This window comes from Malaya genurostris, chromosome 3, assembly GCF_030247185.1.
Source record: "Malaya genurostris strain Urasoe2022 chromosome 3, Malgen_1.1, whole genome shotgun sequence".
In the NCBI taxonomy this organism is placed as follows: Eukaryota; Metazoa; Arthropoda; class Insecta; order Diptera; family Culicidae; genus Malaya; species Malaya genurostris.
The window spans coordinates 251195374-251218524 of record NC_080572.1 but is presented as its reverse complement, the minus strand read 5'-3'; the positions used below and the strand labels follow the sequence as shown (position 1 = coordinate 251218524).

Below are 23151 nucleotides of genomic sequence, written 5' to 3'. Positions count from 1 at the left end.
ACCGATTTATTATGGCGCCTGTCTTGGACGAAGCATGAAGCCAAAATAGTGCGAAGCGTCACATTTCAACACATGGTTCCGAATTCACCAAAGATTTTAAAACGAATATCATTTTTATTTTTATCTTACACAATCATTTGATTTATCCTTCGACATCGATTGATATTAGCTATCGTTACTTTGGTCCAATTGTACAATTGTCTATAAATTATCGATCCAAATGTTAGTATCCTCGTTAATTTAAGTAACGAAATAAAACAAAAAGTAGTACAATGATGATTCATGAAGAAAACTTCCTTTAGGTTCGCTTTAAACTGTTTATACTTAATTTATACGATGAGTTTTGTGATTGGATGCTTTATATTTAGTCAATCGAATATAAATCGACTTCATCTCATATCTGTTTCTTAATCAAAAACAAAAGCCAATTCTACCGAAAAGCTTTCGCCAGTGTTGAGATAAAGGTCTAAATTTGACTTTCTCGGAAGCCAAACTGTCTATCAAAGCTATGATCATCGCTCTGTTTTTACCAACGTTAACAAAGTGGCACGAGGGTGCTACCGAGAAATAATATTGTTGCTTGGTGTCACTTATTTTGCTCCACCCATCTGTGTTGGAAGGTAAACGAAAAATACGACGAATTGTGAATGTCGATGGAAAACGTCAATAAAACGAACTCATGCTTTTCTTTTCTAATGTCAATGAACGATGAACAATGGTGCAAATATTTACTCATCAGCCTCATCGATTCGATAGCAATTGATTTTTCAGCAGACCGGAAAGTCATTCATTTTCAGGCACAAGCACAGTTAAATTGAAAATAGTTAGTATATTCTAAATGTAATAATAATTTAATATAAACTCAAAAACATAAAAGACTGAAGAAAAAAGCATTCTTACTCGGCAAAAAAAAAGAATCTTAAAGGAATTGAAGCAATTATTTCCAAAATATCTAATTAGCTCTCTGCCTATCATAAGTCAAACTCAATCAGCGGCTCCCATCGTCACACCCTGCGATGCTTCGGAATAAATCGAAATAAGAATTCCAGGATTCTGCTCGTCAACACAGGGACACCTAAATCAATAAAATTTCAATTTCCGCTACGCATTCGGTATCCGGGGGCTGTTCACGTTCTAAGTCTACGCACTACCACATTGCCTTGGCCTGAAAATTACTGGCCCATGATTGTCGTTACCCCCGAATGAAAAGCCATTCCGAACGGTGTCTAATGTGAAATGTTCTAACAGTGATGTCTTAAATATCATCAACCGAAACATTTCCTAACGTAAGAATTCGGTATGATCACGCGGTGCAGGAATGTGAAAATTAGTTGACGGTCGTTTCCGTTTGCTGTCCGCAGCCTCTGTCTTGTGTAGCTTTCGGTCAAATCTAATTTGCCCGTACTTCCCGATGATGGAGTGTAATTTTCACATCATTGCTTGCCCGGAAAATGTTTTCACGGTTGTAATATCATAACACGTGAGATGGAGGGGGGTGCGGTTGAATGCCATTGTGTGGGGTTCGCTAGAGCAAGGATGGGCGGCAACGATGATGGTGATTTGTTGATCCCTAACCACAAATCTGTCGGTGACAGCTTGCCGGTGGCCGGTCAAACAAACTCTCAAGAATTACGGTATGCTTTGTTTGTTGAAGCGTGAATCGCACTGAGCTGTAAAGTTTTTAAAGTGAAACACCCAATTTCTTCAATGCGTATTCGACAGTTTGGTTTGGTTGAAACTTTGTTCTCTGAAAGTTGGTCCTACTAGGCTTAAGATGTTGAGCTTTACGAGACATAGAAGCGTAGAATTATTATGTGTATTAAACGAAAACTTTAACTTCTCGAATTTCATGTCTAAATATCTCGGTTAAGTCTAAGAAAAAGGTCACGAAGAGCATATTTATGTGGCATAAACTGTAAATGGTGTGATATTGACTTTTATTCATCAAGAGTATGAAGTTTCAAGTTTCAATAAAATTTACATCAAATTAACACATGGGATGAAAAGTCCCGGGCCTAACACATAGATGGCGCCAGTTTTATGAACTTTTTTAAGTTAATATTAACCTTCAAAAGGCAGCTGTTAAAATTTCATTACATTGTATTCATTAGTTTGTGAGTTAGTTAGCTAAGAGTGTCAGCTGCAAAGCAAAATGGGAAAGGATAGAGTATGTAGATTGTTTGTTTGTTTCCTGTTGAATTTTTTTCCATAGGCATTGGACTGTAAGCGAAGGCTGTGATGACCAATTACAGTGAAGCATGCTTGGTTCTTCTAGTCAATTGGACTTTCTCTTCATGTGTTTTCATTTGCAGGGTAGTTTAATTGGAAACACAATTTCCCCGGTAAGGAGTTAACTATGGGTTCGAGTCCCGACTCTTCGGTAACCTTTTCACGGTTTTCATTTCATTATATAATTGCATTCGCATGTTCTTTTCTGAAACTATTTTCCTCGTTAGATACCGATAAAATTTAATCAAATTATTTTTATTAAAAATAATTTGATTAAATAAAAAAAAAATTTATTATTTATTTTAAAATAATGCTACTTTGAAAACAATTGAGATGAGATTTTCGTTGCACTTTGTTTTGTTAGTTTTTTAATGATTGAAAAAAATTGTACTTTTTTTATGTGCATAAATTTTGTACTATGTCCAATTGATTACTTACAACCTTTGTTTTAATACCATTGTTGTTCAAAAGCGAGTAACAAAGAACAATCAGTCGTTTGAAAAATCAGTCTTGAGTCGATTTGGTTCAAATTGAGTCGAAACAAAGAAAAATATAGTCCCCCCGATGAACGACTAATGAGGCTAAAGCTGAGGTAAAGTAAACCCTATAATAACACATCACTCGATAAGTCGTGTGACTAACTAAGCATAACAATTTTCTTCTAAAAATCGATTTCTTCATTAATGTAATATTCTTCAAGAGCAATTAAATCAATTCAACGCTTCTCTAACTTCTCGATGCCGTGTTTGAAGAAGGACTCGGCTTTTGCCTCAAAATACACTTCACATTTAGCAATTTCATCTTAATATGAGTTGAATTTCTCACTGGTGAGCATTTTTTTTTTGTTATATCAGCGAATAGCCAGTAGTTACTGAGGGCCAAATCTGGACCGTACGGTGGACGAGAAAGGACTGTAATTCATTCAATTTACCCATCGTTGGTAAAATAGTGTTTTTGCTTTTCTCATACAGAAAGGGTATGCAATCCTTGTGAAAACCGACTTTACAACCGAGGCCCGGAAGGCCGAGTTTCATATACCATTCGACTCAGTTCGTCGAAATCACAAAATGTCTGTTAGTGTGTATGTGTGTGTATGTGACAATTAATGTCACTCAATTTTCTCAAAGCTGGCTAAACCGATTTTCACAAACTAGGATTCAAATGAAAGGTCTTGAGGTCCCATACAAAGTCCCTGAGGTTCATATAGATCCGACTTCCGGTTCCGAAATTACAGGGTGATATGCATCAAAAAAAGATAAAAAATAATCACATACGTTTCTCAGAGATGGCTGAACCGATTTTCACAAACTTAGATTCAAATGAAAAGTCTTATGACCTAATGCAAATTTTCCAAACTGGCTAAGAATAACGCTACGGTCCACCTGTACCGGTGGTATAAGTCCACCAAACAGGTAAGCCGTGTGGCATCCGGCGGAATTATTTTCTACCAAGAATTGATCCACTGGTTTCCTGTTCCATGTCGTAAAAGGCCACAAAAATAGGAACTCCTAAGTCAAGGTGTATTTCCGTGCCGATGACTGAATGGCTGCAGGAGGTAAAACAGGTGAACGGAATATCTGGGGTTTTTCCCTTACTGTGTTAAGCGAAGCTCTGGCACAGTGGACGATTTCATTCTTCGAAACTCGTGGGATCCAAATGATTAAAGCATTTAAAATAATCCTTCCATGGTTCGCTATAGGCGGTTATAAGCCAATATATTTGGTTACTTCTAATTGTTGTACGAGAAGTGCTGGAGGTGGAGTGTTCGTTACTTTAATTGATATTGGTTAGAGTAGCACAAATCAATCTCCAGCATAAACGTACAGCAACTATGAATCTATCCAGACTTTTGCAAGAAGGTAAAGCCGACTTTCAGCTTCGGAAATACAAGGAAATATGTAAAAATTAATGAAAAAATATGCAATCAATTTTCTCGGAAATTTCTTAACCGAACAAAAACTAAAAAGCAAATAAAAAATCTTGAAATTCTTTTAAAAGTCTCTGAGAAGTTCATCCAGATCCGACTTCCGGTTCCGGCATTACAGTGCGATTAGTGAAAATTTTCAATTTCATGAGTATTTATTCACAAGCAATGGTGAAACGAGGTGCACATTTTTATAAAACTTGCTGCAAAATTGATTCAGTTGGCAGATCTTATCAGTTATTGAATATATAAAACTACTTTGGGACTATTAGTCCCAGGTTTCCGCTTCCGAAAGCACCGACAATAGTGAAGAAAATCTCCAAAAACGGAACTCCGGTCGATTTCTCAGCAACGGTTAAGCCGTTTTTCACGATTCATGATTCAAATTAAAGCACTCATTGTCTTTAAGTATACTATGCAATTTCATCCAGATCCGAATTCCGACTTCGAAATTATAGTGCATTCAAATTGTCATTCAATGACGATGCAAATTTATGACGCGACGTTACCTGCATAGCGTTTTGGCTACTTGGGCAGCCATGGCCACCAGACGGCTACCAAAACTGATTCAGTGACGGTTGTCAAATCCAATTTGACAAAACAAAGTCGCCTGTATCTAAGTTAGCCGAGCGTTTTCACCTTCTCACCATCGCTGAAAATGTCAAAGATTTCAATGTGGAAAAATCCTGGTGGATACGGTTGTATCGTTTGAGTTGTATATCTGGCAGCGGTGAGGCAGTCGGTCACCAGAATGTCTGCCAGCCATAGTTTTCCAGCCGGCAGCGTTTAGTCAGCCATCTGGCAGCCATGCGTATGCGGGTACGTGCGGCTTTGCTCCATTCACAGCGTGCTTTGTTCAATTTCGTATAGCGTGCAGGGTTGCCACATTAAAATTTATATATTTCAGTTGAAAAATATGTAAATTTCTAATCCTTTTATTCAATTTGTACCTACTTCTTAGTGTTATTACAAGATCATGATAACGATGCTTTTCAATAAAAGTGCACTTATTGCCTTTCTCATATAGAAAGTTTATGCAATCACTTGACAAATTGACTAGTGAAAATTGGCCCAGACGGCTAAATGTTCTATATTATTCGACACAGTTCATCGAGCTGAGCAATATATGTGGCTATGTATGTATGTGTGTGAGTATGTGTCAAATAATGTCACTCATAAAAAAATCTCGTAGTCGTATAGGTTGCTAATGAATTTCACACCGCCATTTATAGCGACGAAGTTTGTACGTTTGTACGTTTCGACTTCGACTCGTCAATGTGTAACAGTTTATGTTGAAAGTCTAAAGCTTGCTTCATTTAGAATTGGAACAAACTTTTGCTCATATTGTGGCGCTCCTGGTGGACGGATTTGGAAGCTCTTGGCGCCCACGTGTCGAGAATTTTGTCAGCTTCACGTATGATTTTTGACATTCCGAAAATCGACTGTACTTTGTAAACAATCAACATGGAAGCCGAAAGAAGGAAAAAAAATTGTGCACAGTTACTTGGAAAATCCATTGTGGTCTGCATCTAGGCTAGCTAAACAGCTGAAATTGCCCAGATACACCGTATGGCGCGTTATCAAACAGTTGTAATATGAGCATGTAACATTAAATCTTTCACACATTTCAGACCATGTAAAATATTCAAAAGTAAATCTTTCCCACACTTCAGACCACACGCACTTGACAAATTTCCATAAAACACGTACTCGACAAATTTCCACTCGACACCAAGTCATGAAACCCAGAAACCCACTTGAAATATAAACTTCACCTACATAAGGCGATTAAATTGTCAGCACTTACTTCAGTCCAACGAAAACACCGCGTTCATACGACAAATATAAATAAGGAAACATAAGCATCAAATATCACCCAAAAACAAAACAGTTATGTCATTTCCCCGCTTCTCCACGTTCCACACCTCTCTCAAACAGTGCCATACGACATGACCTAGAATAACAGTAACCCAGGAAAACACACTGACTCGAACCGACACTCACGAGAGTTAAACCTAACTACTCTCAACCTCGCCTTTCCGTATCACACTCACACACTTGCCTAGAAACATTACTCACTCTCTCCTACTCAAATACATTACAATGACCGAGACATGTCATTGGTTAAATCAGATTTACGCTGCGCGTTCTAACTCCTCCCCCCGGATTTTTAGCAATCCATACTGTAAAATCCAACTAGCTAAGTTAGGAGAGTATAGGCTATAAATAAGTGATTTTTAAATAAAGCAAACAGATTCGTTTAAAACTTAAAGACATGCTGTTTTATATTAAACAGTATAAGAAAACATTGACGACGATTCGGAAGCCTCAAGCCGATCGTCGGAGTCGAACTGACGACCGGAAATTGCGTGGTAAGATTTTGAAGACGATTAAGAGGAATCCTAATCTGTCGGACCGTGATTTGGTCAGAAAATTCGGTGCTGCCCATAGTACCGTGAGGAGAACTCGACTCCGGGAAGGAATCAAGTCGTATCGAGCTAGCAAACAGCCAAATCGGACCATGAAACAGAATAGTGTGGTCAAAATTCGTGCTCGGAAACTATATGACCAGGTGCTGACCAAGTTCAACGGATGTCTTCTTGTGGACGATGAAACCTGTGTCAAGGCTGACTTCGGTCAAATCCCAGGTCAAAAATTTTACTTGGCAACGGCTCGGGGGGATGTTCCAGCCAAATTTAAATTTGTTTTTGCCGACAAATTTGCAAGAAAATTTATGATTTGGCCGGGCATTTGCACCTGCGGCAAAAAAACGAAAGTTTTCGTTACAAATAAGACAAATGACATCGGAACTATACCAAAAAGAGTGTCTCCAAAAACGAATTTTGCCGTTCATTCGATCCCACGACCATCCTGTAATGTTTTGGCCAGATTTGGCAAGCTGTCATTACAGCAAAGCCGTTTAAGAATGGTATGCAGAGAAAGGGGTCCAGTTTGTCCCGAAAAACCTTAATCCACCCAACTGCCCCCAGTTCCGCCTTATTGAGAAATACTGGGCAATCATGAAGAGGAGACTCAAGGCAAAGGGAAACGTTGTCAAAGACATCAATCAGATGACGACCTGGTGGAATAAGATAGCTAAAACGATGGACGAAGAAGGTGTGCGCCGCCTACTGAGCCGTGTTACAGGAAAAATTCGAGAATTCCTTCAAAACCGTGACGAATAATTTTATCCGTATTTTTTCTTAAAAGTATGGAGAAAACGCTACATTTGTATAAAAAAAGATCTTGAATACGATAATAAATAACTGAAATACAGGCAATTGTCTTTGTTCCAATTCTATTTGAAGCAAGCTTTATGCGACTTGCATAACATTTAAATTTGAAAATTTTTTTATTTGGTCAGAAAGAGATAGATAGTCAGAAAGAGATAGCAATTCAGTTTGGTCAAAAAGAGATAGTTAAGTTGAGATAGTTAAACAAGTAGACACTTCGCTCTGATTCGTTTATCAACATCTTCCTATTTTCGCCTTTCTCATATAGAAAGACTATACAATCATGTGAAAAGTCCTATTGAAAATGAAGTCTCACTGAAATACGATTATATTTTAACCCAAGTGTTATCACAAGATGACATTATTGAGAAGAATTTTGATGAAATTTAATCAATTATTTGGAAACTTAAAAACATGAAGGCTCCTGGTAATGATGGAATTTCGAATATTCTTATTAAAAATCTTCTCGATGTTGCCTTGAGACTCCTGGTTAAAATTTTCAACAAGTGTTCATTAGCTTACTTCCCAAAAAGATGGAAAAACGCTGAAGTAATCCTTATCCTCAAACCTGATAAAACCCCAGCAGAAACATCAAGTTATCGACCAATTAGCTTACTTTCTTCTATCAGTAAACTTTTTGAAAAAATTATCTTGTTGAGAATGATGTCTCATATAAATGAGAATTCAATTTTTTTACCAGAGCAGTTAGGATTTCGTCATGAACATTCAACTACTCATCAACTTGTCAGAGTAACGAACATGATAAAATCAAATAAATCTTCTGGGTTATCCACTGGAGTTGCTCTTCTAGACATAGAAAAAGCATTCAACAGTGTTTGGCACAAAGGTTTAATAGCAAAAATGTCTGATTTCCAGTTTCCTATTTATTTTATCAAATTGATTCAAAATTATTTAGCTGATCGTACTCTTCAGGTTAGCTATCAGAATTGTAAAACTGAATTGCTACCCGTACAAGCCGGTGTTCCGCAGGGTTCGAGCGTAGTTCCAATCTTGTATAATATTTTCTCTTCTGATCTTCCAAATCTACCCGTTGGTTGTCAGAAATCGTTGTTCTGTGACGACATAAGTCTGTTAGCCACAGGTAGAAATCTAAGAGTGATCTGCAGTCGCCTACAAAGAAGTTTAAATATTTTCACTGATTATCTTTCAAAATGGAAAATTAAACCAAATGCAGCAAAAACGCAATTAATTATCTTTCCTCTTAAGGCAAGAGCTTCTGAGGTCTTTTTTTATGCGGTCATTTTTTATGCGATTTTTTTTACGCGACTTTTTTTATGCGAAGTTTCAGAGTTATGCGGTTTTTTTTATGCGAATTTTCAGAGTTATGCGGTTTTTTTATGCGGGTTTTTTTTATGCGGTACGTAAATTCGCATAAAAAAAGACTTCAGTGTATATGCAAATCTATAATAAAATGCGCATTCAATTTTCTCGGAAATTTTTAAAACTATATTTACAAACTAAGATGCAATGAAAAGGTATTGAAGTTCCTTAAAAAGTCTCCAGCAAGTTGATCCCGATTCGACTTCCGGTTCCGGTACTGAGTATTTTTTCACTAGCGATGATGGAACGAGGTGCAAATTTTTATAAAACTTACTGGTAAATTCATCTAGTTGGCAGACCTTGCTAGTTGGTAAATATATAAATCTACTTTGGAATTACTAGTCCACGGCTTCCGCTTAGCGAAGAAAAGCTCCAAAAACGGAACTCACTACGATTTCTCAGCAACGGTTAAGCCGATTTTAACAAACTGTGATTTAAATTAAAGCTCTCAGTCTCTCAAAAAAACTGTGCAATTTCATCCAGATACGAATTCTGGTTCTGAAATTATAGGGCGATGAGTATCAAATCTTTCAAATTGTCATACAAAGTTATGCAATATAGGTACATATCGGTGTGTGTGCTGGTACGGAAAAAGAAAACGCCACCGCCTAGCACACAGCGTTCTTTGTTCAATTTTGTATAGTGTGCAGGGTTGCCACATTTAAGGAGTGTATCAAAAATAAGCTATCCACATACATTTGTGTTGTACGCATGTATTTGTGATGGTTGTTATGCTGTGCGTTTGGCAGTCAGTTTTCGTTTGTTTACTTGTTTGTGCGGTTGAAATTCTACGTTTTGAAGAGGCCGGTTCTTCCAACCGGAAACTGGACCAGAAAGTGGTATCTCTAATCATGAAGAACAAATCAATACCAATACGTGATTTGGCCAAAAAAGCAGGAACGAGTATTAGAATGATCCAGCGTATCAAGAAGCGAAATCACCTGAAGACCTACAAGAAGCAGAAAATCTCGAAAGTGTAGAACAGAAGAAGCGAGCAGCAACAAGGGCCCGAAAATTATATTCGTGTCTTCTACAGTGTCCGGATGCATGCGTTTTGATGGACGATGAGACTTAAGTAAAGAAAAAATCAAAAACCCTTTTAGGTCAACATTACTTTACTGTCATCGTTGGGGAGGATGTGAGCGATGAGGACAGGTTTATTTAAGTGGAGAAATTCGGTCGAAATGTACTGATATGGCAAACAATATGTTCCTGTGGTTTGAAGTCAACCATTTTTTACACTACCGGAACTATAAATGCAGAAATCTATCGATCTGAATGTCTCCAGAAGAGATTGCTGTCTATATATAAGAAGCATAGTACACCTCCACTGTTTTGGCCGGATTTAGCATCGGCTCACTATGCCAAAACCACTCACAATTGGCTGGCGGAAAAGGGTATAAATTTCGTTGAGAAAAATATCAATCCACCAAATTGCCCTCAGCTTCGACCCATCAAACGTTACTTGACAATCGTGAAGAGGGTCTTCAAGAAGACTGGTAAGGGAGCTGGGAACATGCAGGAGTTAAAAAAACATTTGGGCTCAAGCGTTCAAAAAATGCGATGCAACATTTGTCCGGAACTTGATGAAGAGCATTCGATTAAAAGTTCGAAAATTCTTGAAGGAATAACTTAAATTTCATTCGGTTTTCATTATGCTCAAGTTTAATCTCGTATAATAAAGGATCAATTTTCAGTTTGAATAAAATATCGTTTTTTATCATAATTTGAAATAACATTTTGTGGATAGCTTATTTTCGATACACTCCTTAAATCTATATTAACTTGACATAACTGTTTACTAATTGAAAAGGTGCTGTTAGTTTATACAAAAGAAAGTTTTTGGTTTTATTCAAGTTTGAAAAAAAAAATCTTGACAGAATCTTTTATTGATGTGTTTGAAAACATAAGTAATGTGAGAAAGGCATCATTATACCACTAGGTACATAAAAAAAGATTCTTCTTTCATTTTTGCAATTAATATTTATATTTTGGTACTACATTCCGAAGCGAAAAACAATCTTTTGTTCTAGAAGACTGGTTTGTTTGACTACTGACACGTCTCATCTTATGAACCCACGACCTGAGCCAATTTAAACTTATATCATTTCACTTGATTTCAGACAGAACCGTATGGTGTGTTTCTTTTTCATTTATTCGTATTAACAGTTGCAACCATTTCTATCATTCACAGGGTTCACCTTTCCCCCAGTAGAGAATAGAGTCGACAGAGCGACCAATTCTTTGATCTCCTGAGCTGCAGTGAATCCACCCTTGAAAATGGTAAGGAACAATTCAATGAGAATCAAGTATGCAGACATGTTCCGGCAGCAAATGACACTATAGATAGGCGGACAAATTACGAAACACCACACCCACACTGTATCATTTGAAGTTTCCTGTGAATATGTACTTTCAAAAATAACTATATACCTATATCACGAACCAGAACTTCTACAAACCAAACAACCCATCTTGCTGTGAACTAGAACTAGAGTATACAGAACTACTATACCATTATTACTATAGCTAAAACCTGACTTTAGAAGAAGCATTCAACTGTATGTTCAACTGGACAAGATCTCGCAATGTTCGATAGGTGAAAAAAAAAGCGATTGAGTTCAGTGATTCATAAAATTAGCGAATTATCTAAGAGCTATGTGTTTGGCAGTAAGAGCTTGTGTACGATATATCATGTAACGAAAAAAAAAACATTTCACTAAGTTTCTTCCCCCTAATAAGTGTACAGAAGGTATCCTCTATGACGATATTTTTATGCCAGCGGTCATAAAACCGCTTAGAATAGTGTGATATCAGCGAATCAAAATGTTAGCGTTTCGATATAACTAGTATTAAAATTGTAGCATAAGCAAAACTGTTCGTTCAGCCTGTTAAACCTTGAGCTTACCTAAATCACATCACTTCGTAGGCATATCTCTGTTTTTGGTTATTTATGGTCCCGACGGTTTCTCCTTCCCCGTTTCCGGTAGCCCGTATCCTTCGTGAATCCTTCCTACACAATCGACTTGCAGTCAGTGGCATCGCGGCCGGCTCACGTAGACGGCGTTTATTTAAATTTCAATGAGAGATTTTCGAATTTTTCATTCAGTTTCGTTGCTACTCGAACTGCAGTCGTCGCCATTGCTGAATCGTGCTTGAGCTAGAAGTGAACCAGCTGCAATGCTAATCTTTTCTAGATTTAGCCACTGCCTGTGAAACTATGCTTTCGAGCATCCTTCGAGTAGCTACGTGTTCGATGCTGTGGAACAACGTCGTCAGCATTATTATTTCACATAGCATTTTTAAGCACACGTGGACATGAATTTTTCATCAAACTTTGTGAAATCGATAAAGAATTTAGGATTGGAACTGCATACTGCATGGTTATTTCATAATAGCTAAAGGGCGTATAAGTTTTGGATGCAAATAGTAATAGTAAAATGACATTGGATTTTTGTAAAATGCTTTGGATTCTGAAAAGAACCGAGGGTTACCATGTCTGTAACTTGATAATTATTTCCACGAGTAAAATTCCAAAACAATCAAATTAATGTATATGAGGAAATTCAATTAACTCTTTGCTTGATTCTATGTGCCAACACTGAAAATGTTGGCGGAGACTAAATGATTTGATTGTAATTGCGGATTATAACACCCTTAAACTGTTGATTTGTATCTGTATTCTCTCGATTGTGTTTATACTATGGTGAATTTTCTGCACTTGTTTGAAGCGAAAACCGCACTGCAAATGGAGTAAGCGATGGATACAGTAAATCAAAAGATAAAAATCGTTCAACTTTTATTGGTGCAAGAGGTTTTCCTTTTTCTTCTGTTCTGCAGCAGAACTGCGCACAGTGCGAGTCAATTCAATACTGAAGTAATTTTTGAAAGGTTATCTTTTTACGTGTTTTCGTTTGCACGTTTTTTTTTTCAAAACAGCGGCTCTAACGGAAACAAAAATAACAACATATAGAACTTTGAGGTTGATTACATCATTTCGAATTATCATTTTTCATGTTTCGGGCCGATTAAATGTATTTTTTCTATTGCCATTCATTTTTCGGATAATTTTACTCACACGCTAACGACCTGCAGTTAAATGATGTAATCGCGAGATTCATTTTAGGCTATCAGAAGGTGGTATTTTATACGATATTGAACGCTGTTCGTGGCATTTTTCTTGAATGCAAAGCAGCCAAATGCTGGCTTTATTTGCACTCGTTTTCGTTTTGCGAAAAGTGCACAAAGCTAATTAAATTATCCTAGATTTGCACTAAACTGGTGATTTGTACCTTTGATTGGCAAAGATAGTAATCCGAATAGTTCTTTAGCTAATATTCAGATCCATCAGAACCGACTGATTTTGTATAATGTTCCCCATCGTTGTTCACTTTTCATTTTCTTTTTCTCCAACGCAAACGACCAGCAGCTGGATGACACATTCGCTCTTGTTTGAAACGAAACTCACACAGCGAACTTCCAAAAGCAGATATGCTCACCGAAGAGCTAGTTGTTATTTTTCTGCATTTAGGCTTGAGGACGGAAACTCATATTCGCCATTGACTGAAGCACCAGTTGCATAATGCCGGGTGTAGTTCCATAGATTCCATTCTCCGTTCATAGACTGGAGCTAGCAAACGTGCAACAGTGTTTATTTATAGATTCGGTTGAGTTTGATGTTTCGTGGACCTAATAAACATGATATTAACCACAATGTTAAATCTTTTTCCAATCGTTTCGTGGAAGAATTAGAGAAAATATTCAATCAGGGAAAAAGTTATTAAGAAATCAAATCTGGAATAATTTCGTTACATTTTCGTTTTGTGGAATTTTGAAAATGCAGCCAGCTACGCATAGTAAAGAAAGACGTAACCCTACATCAGAAGCTGCCGCAAAGACTGGACTCGAACCCGTAGCTAGCTCCTATCCGGAGACATCGTTTTGCCAACTAAACTACCCTGAAAGTGGAAAAATAGCCTAATTGACTAAAAGAATCGACAGACACTAATTTCAGATTTTATTTTTATCTCTTTCATGTTGGGGGTACAGCACAAAAACAAAATCTCAAATCTGTGTCAGACGGCAAAGAAGAAGATAGACTCGTGATAAGACGTGTAGTGAGTGATTGCAGGTGGAGGGGTTGACACAAAGATATGGCTATAATTGAATGCCGGGTAGCCCGAGCACTGCGTAGCACTCTCGATTCTTCTAATCAGGCTATTTCTTCATGTGCTTCACATGCAGGGTAGTCTAATTGGCAAAATGATTTCCTCGGATAGGAGCTAGCTACGGGTTCTAGTCCCGTCTAAGCGGTAGCTTTTTAACATTAATTTGCCAGTTGCTTTTCAAAGAAACACAGAGCGACTAGAAATTCAATGCATATCAAAGGTCAACCAATAGATTGAGAAGCGATAATTCGAAAGGGGGCGCTCAGAAACGACGAATGTATAATTTTACAACTCCAAGTTTGTTCTCGTACGACTTCGAAACTTTAACTCAGACCTTCTCAAAACTTCATGCATATTGTTAGAATTTATTAAAAAAATTTACAAAGTATTGTCGAATGCTTCAGAATGGTGACAATAATATGGATATAACTGAAATGCCTTTACTTGGAAACTTCCGAAAACAGATGAGTCGATGGATGTGTAGCGTAGTGATTGTGGTTTACGTACCCAAGTAACAATTTTTGTTACGCTAGCGTGTTTGTGACTAGTTTGCAACCAGATATTTGAGTGATTGTTACTAACATCTAACCACTTGCATGACTCAAAAAGCGCAGTTTCTACTAGTTATTAAGTCGGCTAAAAATAAGTTGTCGTTACGTTGTAATGCCATACTGAAATAACTTATCTTTTCATAACTTGAAAATAACTTGTTCTCAAGTAAACTAGTTGAAACTTAGTCACCATCGACATTATAAACATTGAATAAATCCAGAATACTTTTCTATCATCAATAAAAAAGCAGAAGAGTACTTTAAATCACAAACTTGATACAAGGTACAAATTTCACAACGATCCAAAAACTGTCGAGCGGAATTCAATTTTACTTAACTGTTTTTTATGCGCCTTCAATCAAAATCTGTTTATAAAGATATAAAAAATAAACAACAAAATAACCCTAGTGTCAGAATGCTCAAAATTATTCCAAGTAGAGTGATTTCTCATCATTTTAAATTCATATATCATGATAATTATAATATTATCACAATCGATGTTCAATCCCTATATTATTTTTTCGTGTTTATGACAGTGCATAGAACAAAAATGACTATTCTGCCCTTCACTATTTTCGGCAAAAAGTAGTTTTGAAACAAGTAATATCCTGGTTTTATTTATGTTTCATACACTTCTTGAGACTCCATATTGTGTTCGCCATATTCAAGCCAACAAAGGTTGTTTTGTTTGCATTTTCGTTATCATAACGTTGGGAAAACCTACCGATAACTATCTGAATCAATGAAGAAATTATATGTTATAATCTTATAATATCTAAGTTATTACTACATCAATTCACAGTACCGATTTACATATACGCTTACGTATTTATAATGGTTTCGCAACGGAAAATAAACCTTTTTTCAACTAGTAGCTAAAAGCATAGCTGTGAATAAAGATATGTTAGAATCAAGTAACGATAACTTACAAACGATAGTTAGTTCAATGTTTACGTTATAAAGAAACACTGCTGTCACCTTGTTTTAACCAGTATAACATAAAAACATGTTCGTGCTCTTGTTGCAACACAGTTGGGTTAAGTGGTATCAAAACTAGTTACGGGTTGCTACTATTGAAGTCAAATAAACTTATTTTCAACTAATAGCTAGAAGCATAGTTGTGATTAAAGATATGTTTGGATTAAGTAACGATAGCTTATAAATTATATTTAATTCAATATGACACGAAGATGTTATGATTGGAAACCTAAATAACTATTTCGTAACTAGTTATGTTATGATGAAGCATTGCTGTCACCATGTTTTAACCAGTTTAACATAAAAAACATATTCGTGCTCTTGTTTCAACATAGTTTGGACTTTGTCGTATCAGAACTAGTTGCGAATTGCTACTTGGGTAGTTAAGTCACACTTTGCAACACAAGTTGTTTTCTGGAATATGGTTTCCAACATTTGAGGGTGGCTCAATAATACAGCATTCCCACGGATTGGACGAGATTGGCTAGTTTAAGGAGAACTATAAACGGATGTTAATATTTTCCTGTCCTTGGGTGTAGCTGTTTGTTTCTCGGGTTTACCAGAAACAATAGCTTTAGGACAATATAGAGATGTAGCCAGCTGCTTGTCGTAGGTAGCCAGCGATTTACATGGGAGCCTTCAGTCTTGGCCAGGGGTCACATACGAAGGTATAACTTTCTTCAAGCGCATGCGTTACACCCGTATACCGTTCAGGATACCGGGAAAGATATTTACTTTCGAAGAAAAAGGAAAAGTGTGGTATTTCGAACCAAGCAAAGTCCTGGCATTATATTCCTTTTGTGTAATTTGGCCTTTCTGTTTCAACAGACTTCGCAGCCGATTCTTAGTGTACAGAATCATTGCATGGCTAGTACTATGGATCCTACTGACACTAAGAATCCTTCCAGGTCGGGGCTCGAACAAACGACAACTGGCTTGTAAGACCAGCGTCCTATGCATTGAACCGCCAACCCGGGACGAACCACTAGTCTCATATATCATTGTCCGACATTGTTATATTTTTGCCATCGTATTGTTTTTTAAAATTTTATCTACACTTTTCATTAACATTCGAGTCGATAAGACGTATGCTGTGGTATCTGAGATATTCAAGTGATATCAAGGTTTCAAGAGTGTTTGTGCTTCAAAAACTTTACTGTTTTTCAAATATTTTTGCGTAAAACGAAACAGCTTAATATCTTTAAAATCGTTGTGTGTCACTCTGAAAATGTTGTTCACCTGACATTTGATTTTTCTGATTCATGGGTTCTTCTGATCTATGACATTTGGTTCTTTTGATTCTATAATCGACCAATGCTAGTGGGAAATGTCTAACTAAGATTTTTTTGGTTCTCAATATATATTCGATTCTTACAAATAATTGTGCATGCGAAATAACAATAAATTGTTCGATAATTCGAAGATTTTTTAAATGTTTTGATTGGTAATTTAACGCCAATATGTCGCGTTACATTGCAAAATATGATCAATCGGAAACAGAGGATAAAAAACAACATTGATATTTAATCCATATTTTTCATTAAAATCTTGCGATTTTTCAAGACGAAGTCATAAGCAAACGCTTAACATAAATATTTCTTTAAATTGTCTCAATTTGCAAAGTGGTTCGGAATTCCTCACGATTTTTTAAAATTACAAAATTTAGTACATTTTTATAACCCTTATAACCCTTATAACTTATAAATTCGAATTTTTAGATTCGGCAAATTTTGAACAGTGGCATTTTGATTCTAGTTTAACCAACTATTTTGAAAAATTGCTAATTTTGAGTGAGTTATGAGCAGGGGCGGTGGAACAGATTTCACCCAGGTGTTAAGTGAAAATGTGTTGGCGGTAAGTTTGCGGTGGGTAGGGGTTTGGTTGTTACAGAAATGTGGTAAAAAATCATATTTGCAGGTGTGGATCATCATTCGTCTTATGGCACGTCCATCGTGTAGTGGCGTTCAGTATATTCTGAATATGGTTCCAGCCACTCCTGGCTATGAGAATCAACGTGTGGACCTGGATTCCCCACTTTTCTGTCATTTGAGATTTTTAAAATGATCTAGAATGTCTTTAGAAAAGGGTCAAACTTACTACAAACAAACAAAAAATTTATTTTGAGACATTTTTGTTCTAAGACTGGTAATTAAAGTGTGTACCATTAAAAATCTGCACAAACATTCTCAAAGTCCGAGTTGATATCAGATTATCGCAAAATTTTTCGTAAAAAGAAACAGTTTTGTCATTATTCATTTAATTCATTTCGCCTTTATATTCGAATGCGCGAACCCTTGCTTTAATCTCAGCAAAAAAAGTTCTGCACTACCTTAGAGATGACAGTTTTTTTTTCATAAGTATTAACCCATTCCCCCTTCATTCCTTCGATATTCGTCAAGATTTTATGCTGTTTTGGAAGGTGCTCCTTCATAATGTTTATTATGTTGGGTGCAGTTTCGGATTTACTGTCAAGAAATCAACATCATTCGTCTTATGGCACGTTCATCGTGTAGTGGCATGATACAAATTCCAGCCATAAAATCGTAGGACCTTGGTGAGTGAGGAAAAAGAGATGCTGCTTTTAGAGACACTTTTCCAACTACACCTGCCCATTCATGGTGCTTGCGGTAATAAAAGGTGAACTCCGCTTTCCGCAATTACAAATCGCTTACCAAATTAAGAACTTCCTTTAGCCACTGAGGCTGTGGTTCAGTTTCCGATCCCAACCACGCTTTTTTTATTGTTCTCGATGACCGGATGATATTTTTTTTCGGATATTTGCTTCCGATACATCATCCGACGTTCTGCAAACCATTTTATGATACCAGAAAATGTGGAATTTGTGATTCTCAGCTTTTTTCCGATGGCACGGTGCGACAGATCCTTATTAGCACTGTTTTTTCGTCGTCATTTGGAAAAAATTTGCGCACCTGATGGAATCAATTCTCGGAGTATAAACAATACACATTAAACTATGTTTATGCAAAATTTCAATTGATTTTACCAAACTGTTCATAGATTTCAAGATGGACACTTTTAAGGGTAAAAGGCTTTTCTAATTAATAGGGATGGTACTCGGAAGGCAAAATATCGGGGTACCGAAATTTTGGGTATCGATACAGGGTATCAAAAGGCAATAAAGTATCGATACCTGTAAGTATCAATTTATACTTGCGCAGCAATCATTTTTAAATAAAATAAAATTGTCGATTGTGGCGTTATTTTATGATGTACAGAAAAGTTTTTCCATAAATTTGTTATGGCAACAGAATACGCATATTTCTTGCACTTCGCCTTTCGCGACTGTTGGTGCACGTTAAAGAATTTCCACGAATTTTGCCACGTCAAAGAATTTCCACAAACCCTCTTTGTGTTGGAGCCATGATGATTTCACATTTCATATTTTTTTCAAAAATTTTCATGTCATAACCTTTATTTCTATTCGTTTATTTCGATTTCGTTGATGGTTTTCTCTCATTGCACTCTCTTTCAGTGCACTTGTGGGACGAAGCGAGATTGTCGAGAACGAATTTAAACAACGGCTAGTCCACGTCATACCAATCCATGCACGAGCCTGGGACTTCGTCGAAACCAAAAAATGAAGTTCTACTGGGGACTGATATAGCGTGATGGGTTAGTCGATGCCTTTCACGCAACCCACCTGGGTTCGATTCGCAGTGCTTTTTTGTGAGTGACGATGAAACACCGAGCACTCCTATCATGCATATTCCACCGCTCACTCCTGAGCCGACCAACTCATTGGCGTGCACACTCTTACTGATGCTATTCCCCATAGATAGTCGCACTTCTGCTCCTACTCGTACTCTCATACCGTATTTGATTTTCATCCAACGCTTAATATGCAATCTGATCAAGCTCGAAGCATGTTTCATAAAGCAGTTTCGAAAATATTTACACTATTTACTTGAATTTCATACACAAAAGTAACAGGAGCGCAGAACTTGGCTAGAGCGAACACAAACAGGCGTTCAAACCCGCCCGGTGGCAAGAATAGAGCGTTCTTTAATGTCCTATTGTAGCCAACATCTCGAACGTGTGATTAGAGTGCTCAAAAAAGGTAAACAAGATATCGAGCATTAATCAAATGAAGCCTTTATTTTTTTATCGTAGTAAGGTACTGAATGAATATTATCTTAGTAATAACAATTTTTGTTAGTTATTCTTCTTAGTTGCTATGATTTTTGAAGAAAGATGCTAACCACAGTTACATGTTACTTCTATGAATCAAATTCATGTTTAATCGGTTTTAATCTAATTAAACCATGGGTGTAAATCAACCCTGGAATTAAAACAAACTCCTTTGTCTCCATAATCAATATTAAAAGAGTATTACTTTTTCGCTGAATTTGCATTGCATACTGCTATTGCGTATTGGACTTCCGACATTTAAATATCATCATCTGCCAATGAACATCGTTTCATGACTGATAATCGTGAAAATGATCATTCAAAATGATGTGTTAATTAAGTACAACTATACAGTAACTGCCATTTCAAACTCAAGTCTCAATTTAGGTTAAAAAGCTCAAGAGAGGCAATTTTTCGCAAAAAAGGTGTCAAGATTGCATTAGATTAATGCACCCACACACTTTCTTTCGTCATTGGCATTTTTTAGATGGACATTTCTAACGGTACCATGTCCCCATGTCAGATTAAGCACAAATTATGTATTACTATCATACAGAAGAAAACATTACTCGATGAACATTAGGAAAGGTCTCAAGAGCAAATTACAGTTATTCTCTTTGTTTACTTTCTCTTTCAATTATTACGGCAGATGCCAGTAATTCCCAATCAATTCGACAATGCATATCGAAAGTTGATTGTTTTTGTCATTATCCTATGTGAAGATCTTCATGCCGATTCTGACCCCGTGGTTTTCTCTGTCTTTCACGATCTTTTTGGTCACTAATTAGATCTACATGCCGATTCTAACACCGTCGTTAGCCCACTCTCGTTTACCACCCCACCCCCTCACCAATCCTTATATAACATTTGCCTACCCACTTTTTTCTTCTCTCTCACCTTTTAAGCAAGAGCGCTATCACTGCCCTTCTTCACTCGGTAGCGGTCTTTTAAATATTTTCGAAGGATCAGCCATACTCGTGCGGCTATCATGATGCTACTATACACTTCGATTTACTAAAATGAAAACTAACCTGTGCACCACCCTGCTAACGTACTGAAGGAGTGCTTCCATTTCGTGTATATTGATGGGGCTCTCTTTTGGAGTGAGTACGGACATGATCTGAAATAGAGCGAGCTGACTCGCAGCAGTAACCAACTAGCAGTGAGTGTTTACTCCTACTGACTCTCACTCATCGTACCCAAGAAAAAATATCACTCATGATTAAAATGCACCTTTTTGTGACTCATAAGCGTGCGCGGAGGAGTGCGAGTGAGATAGAGTACGTCTCGCACTCGCTCGAGAATGTGCTTCATGCCCTGAGTTCTCGCTCTATCAGCAGCACTGGGAATTGATTTTAATTCGTTGCGATACTGTAAGTATCGAAACCAAAAGTATCGATACTAACAGTATCGCTCTGATGAGATATCGATACCAAAAATACCCGATTCTTGAAAGAAAGTATCGATACATAAAAAAGTATCGACTCGGTATCGCACATCCCTACCAATTAAGTTTAAGTTCTATCAAGTATCGAGGGTCGAATTTTACACACTGCGTGTAGCCACAGTATCAGCACCCTTTGTTTATTAGATTTGCTCATTTCGAAATTTTAATTTAAGGTGTTTGTTCACCGAAGTTACCAAATTGGTCAACATAAATATTTCGTTATTACAATTTTGGAATTATTACATCAATTTGTCTTTAAATATCGAACTCTCGCATCAATAACGACAACGTCGCGAATAGAAGTAGTTTTTAGATTGCTTCAGTGATCATGAGTTAACTGATGGCAAAACAATTTGAACATTGTTTCCTAGCTTGCCAACTTAAATCTGCATCAATTATTACATCTAACTACGAAAACTCGAAAAACGTAATGCTTTCATATATTTCTTTACCTAATATTCTTTTTTTTTGCCGGTGAAGAAATTTCCGTTATTCAATGTCATTTTTCCAGCAATCATATGTCTCCACGTCGAAGTTATCCACCAAGCAATACAGAAAAAGTGAACATTAAGTTATTTCCACGAAAAAAAAAATCCCATCCCATCATCATCACATTCGATCGTTTCAGCACACGACCAACTCAGTGACCATTCCACCGAACAGTTTATGCAATGTTCACCGGTTTTTTTTTACATTTTTTTTTTACTTTCGTCTGAGACCGGAAGTCACGTACCGCATTCGTGCACGTCCGAATCAGGGAAATCACATCGTTCGTGCAGTTTTCCGGTTCATTGTTAGTGGTGGTGGTGATGGTAGTAGAAGCCGTTTGACAGTCCCCAGCGGAGCTAACACAAAAAGGTGCACGTCGAGAAACTGCTGCCGATCATTGCCGTCCTCCGACACTCTATCAGACAAACAGGGTGGTTAAATTGATATTGTAATTTTTAGTTGTTGTATGAAGCAAAAAAAAGCAAATCCAATTACCGTGAATGGCGGAAAGTTTGGACGTGGAACATTGCTAGTTTAAGCACGACCAACGCTGTAAACGGTTTGTTTGCAAAGGAACGGGTTAGTGAATGGATTTGTTCGTTAGTCAGGATTGAAATTTGTCTTCCAACTTTTTCGGCAACACTCTTCGAAATATCACAATACACATATCTTCAACCAGTATTTCATTTCTTCCTGTAGTCCTAGCATACTCCATTCTCTATTCTAACCATTCCCGAAGAGCTGTACGAACATTGAACAAAGTATTTTGTAGGAATTGTATTTACCGTAGCAATAGGTTCAATATTTGAACTATTTAATGAAATAAAGCACAGGCAAAGCAAAATGGTATAACCGAAAGTTTTTTAATACATACTCAACTATACTTAAACAGGCACACTTACACAGATAAAACAAAGCTCTACTAATTGATTGATCACATTTATGAAGTGTAAAACAATAAAACAACCCACATAAATATGTATCGAACGTGTATCTCGTCTGCTGTTGAAGCAAAGTAATAAGAAAAAAATAAAGCAACCCTAACTCAGTGTGTGGTAATCCGATCTGTTTATGGTAACTAAAATTCGTACGGAATGATGTGTTTTTGAAAGGAAAAAAAAATTAATGATTACTATATCGTTTAGGAGTACTGTGGAGCGTAGTCAAACTGTATAGAACTAGCTAAAATTAAGAAAAAGGCGTGCAAAAAAGGCGTTTGAGGCAAAACGAAACCAACCAAATCGAACCGTACACACAAGTTATGTTGATAATTGATGAATAATAAAAAAAAATATATACACTGTGAAGAGTCAGCGTTTTTTTTCTTATGGAGAATGTATCCCCTATAAGTTAAAACCAATATTTATTTGTTTAGAACTGTATATGGGGCATTCCACGCAGAATCAGCCACCCAAAATTTTTATTTTTTCATCTTTTTTTTTTCGGTAAAGAACTCGAAAATATTCGACACGTATTTTTTTATTTCAATACTAGCGGACCCCTGCACACTTCGTAGCGCAATAATATTAGATTAGATGTGAATAAATCAATACTTCTTTCAACCAATTTCAATGGTTATTGTCTATAAAACGGAGCCTTTTTATATCGCGGACCACAGGTTGAGAATTGCTCTGCGATAAAA

The 23151-nt window shown here is 36.8% G+C and overlaps 1 protein-coding gene across 2 annotated transcripts in view; it reads left to right on the top strand.

Moving 5' to 3' along the window:
* Positions 1 to 22816, top strand: part of LOC131435810 (uncharacterized) — a 202801-nt gene extending 179985 nt beyond the window's left edge. For both annotated transcript variants that reach the window (XM_058604023.1, XM_058604022.1), the window contains exon 9: positions 10922 to 22816. The gene's annotated coding sequence lies outside the window, so the exon portion shown is untranslated. The remainder of the gene's footprint in view (positions 1 to 10921) is intronic.
* Positions 22817 to 23151: the final 335 nt, after the last annotated feature.